General features: G+C 35.5%; 1 long non-coding RNA gene across 1 annotated transcript; it reads right to left on the bottom strand.

Moving 5' to 3' along the window:
* Positions 1-1,270: 1,270 nt before the first annotated feature.
* Positions 1,271-2,463, bottom strand: LOC128738163 (uncharacterized). Its single transcript, XR_008412079.1, has 3 exons — positions 2,398-2,463; positions 1,461-1,534; positions 1,271-1,405 (listed from the first exon to the last, which is right to left on the bottom strand). It is a non-coding gene; the product is annotated as an uncharacterized LOC128738163 (long non-coding RNA).
* Between the last annotated feature and the right edge of the window lie 706 nt (positions 2,464-3,169).

Here is a 3,169-nt window from a genome sequence, read left to right on the forward strand (position 1 = left end):
TGACACCGCTATACGTTCTGTTCGCTTCACTCTGCAAAGCTGGTATGCTGGCAGATGGGTAGTATTTTCAAATCTTAGCCAGATTTTTGCAAATAATACCCACGCCGGCAGTAGATGTTGGCTACTGTCAAACACATTGGGTAGGGATAGGGTTGCCAGTCCCTTGGGATAAAGCCTTTGCTCAAAGTCAAGCATAACGCGGCATTTTTTAAAATTATTGTATAAATTGAAGCGAAAAATCTTTTCTCTTTCCATTCAAGGAAAATTTCCGTCGGATATCGCTTTTTCGAAAAATTCAGTGCACTCAGAACTTGGTTCAAGAACAAAAAATTTTAATGAAAAGGAAAGAACATTTTCTCAGCAATTCAGGAGAAATATTACCTCGAACAGTTCACCACCGTAGAAAATGGTGATGACTCCAAACAAAAAGAGGGATAACTGTTTTAAACTGTTGAAAAAATTCTAGATTCTTTATCCTTATTCGTCAATTTCTTATTGCTAAGTGTTCATGATTTTTTTCTGTTCTTAAGTTGTGACCGCTAATTTTAATTTTCCTCAACGTTTACTAACCTGAAATAAATTGCATTTCATAAACCAGGCATCGTAATACACCAATAATTTCTATGTTAAAGCGTAAGTACATTTTCTGAAGAAAAAATACCATAAAAAAGTCGAGAGACTTCGTGAAAATCTATTGACAGAAAATATTTTTCTTGTATTGCTGAAAAAAATTGATTACTGCTAAAACCTTGGGTTCTATAGACCTGCTGTTCTGTACAATACATATTTGGTTCGAGTATAAATTTTTAAAATAAGCAATGTCCGAGAAACTAGGGTAATCAACGTGTTTTGGACCCCCTGAGCAGTTGTACGTAATTTGGAGACTTACATCAAAATCAAATCAAAAATGTTTACCTGCACTTTTGCGTCATCGCATTACTGGGACTTCCATTTCTGTTTCGTGCTAGAAGCGTTAAAACTCCGGCTTTGCACTCATTTTTCGAGTTTTTTAGGCTATAAAACCCATAGACAATTAATTTTAAATAACGAATTTTTACTCATGCCCGAATTTTTTTTTGTACCGCCAAATTTTTAACGTAATTTCAAAGGGGGTGATAAAAATGTAACATTTGTAAAGGCCTCAACTTGCAAACGAAGTTAGTTTCTATAATTATCTGATTAAAATTAAGAACTCTCAAAAGCAACTAATCGGCGTTTATCTAGGATATAATATTACCATAATTTACGGAAAACAAAAAATCGCTTTAAATAATCTATCACCACTGAAACAGGTGATCAAATAAAACGTTTATTGTTCATTAATGTACAACCAAATTTCAAACGTTTTACTTTTTCGTATCCCATCCGATGATGATAGATGCGTTGATCCAATACTGTGTTTCACCTGTAGTAAAAAATAGTAAATTATCAAATTTTTAAAAGAAAAATTATCCACTTACACGGTAAATTACTTGGACCTCGCACGCATCTTCCTGCGCTTGCGCTTCAACCTTCGCATACGCTTCTTACGCCACTGAAAGGGAAAGAAACAAAACGTGAATCTTAGAGTTGTGTCTAATTGTAATTTAAACTGTAAAGTTCATTATAAAACATTTTCCTATATTCAGCACCTGAGTACGTGGCTCCCTAACTTATAATCATCCTTGAGTACGGGACTGGTGAGAAATGTCATTATTGATTGTCGAGAGAAAAAAACCACGTTGTGAAAGACAAAATTTTAATACCATGGTAAATTTATTAGAATAGAAGTCTACTAAATGCACATTCCGGATTTAGAATGCTGTAAACTGGTTCTTTCAAAATGTTGAATCAATATCCAAGATCAAAACGTACTTGATGGCCAACCAATGCTTATTTCTTTCGAGTATAGTACATTTAATTGGCACATTTTAAATTAGAAGGCAACATCTTGCAGCATTTGTAATAATGATCAATTCAACAAAACGCTCAAAAACGAATTTCTGTAGTGTTCTCACATAAAGCTTCGTAAAAATGCGGTACTTCCTTAAATTTTCGCCGCTATAAAATAGGTACAGTCAGTCCACAATCATGAATCACACACAATTATGGGTCATTTTAGCTTTTTCTGCCATTTAATACGTGAATATTATACTAATTGATTGATAAAATTGTTACTTACAATACAATTTGATCAATCATTAGGTGATATTTAAACGGAAATAAGCAGCTAAAGTTAAAATGATCTATAATTGTGTGACCAATGATTGAGGACTGACTGTATAACCCGCGTGGCAGAAGCTTGTGATTCGAATCTACCAATTCGAAGATCGATAAAATTTAATAATCTCTTCGTATTCTACTGACTTAATCTTTGCGTATTAATTTATTTTTACACTATTCAAAGCAAATACATACCTTCGCTCTCATTCTGAAATCAGCAGCAAAACACGTTCACTACCGCTTCCTGACAGAATACACGTCGAATAAAATAAAAATGAAGGCGAATCGGTTTTTGACAGCTTTGTGCTGGTAAGGTTGGCTTAACCAGGGGGCTGATATGACGTCACATTTTCGTTGCTCACATGAAAAAGGCGGCAAACGCATAGTGAATTCACAAAACCAATTTAATTAACCATTTTCACAGTTTTATGTATTTCGCATCAATTGCCTGCCTGGCATTAGCTATGTGATGCTAAAACCTTGGCTAAAATCAAACTAAAACTAACAAAATTTAACAATTTACACATCCGACTCGGTTGTCAGCTTGAGCCCATGTATGAAGCTGTCAGCTTGGGCCCGCTCTATGTTGGCTACGTTTTTTTTGTATAGGTTGGTATTGGAAGTGTCATTCCCGTGGGCTTAACTGGTTTTGCTATAAATAAAAGATTATTGACATATTACGTTACGATTTCTAACCATTAACTATTTATTCGCGACTACGAAAGTAAAGGCCCCCATCATACACGTACGTACATGTTGGCCGAAAATGTTGGTGAATTCATGTTCGTCCAACACGCTCGCTTTTGTGTGGGTGCCACGACCCAAACTGGCAGAAGAAAATGTTCGGCGCTCGGACGGAATGACCCTCCAACATTTTGTTGATTTCCAACCCAACATGTGAGTACGTGAGATTTTTAAGCCTGTTCGCTCTTACATGAAAACCCATGCCGAACTGTCAGAACTTGCA

This window comes from Sabethes cyaneus, chromosome 2 (assembly GCF_943734655.1).
Source record: "Sabethes cyaneus chromosome 2, idSabCyanKW18_F2, whole genome shotgun sequence".
Lineage (NCBI taxonomy): Eukaryota > Metazoa > Arthropoda > Insecta > Diptera > Culicidae > Sabethes > Sabethes cyaneus.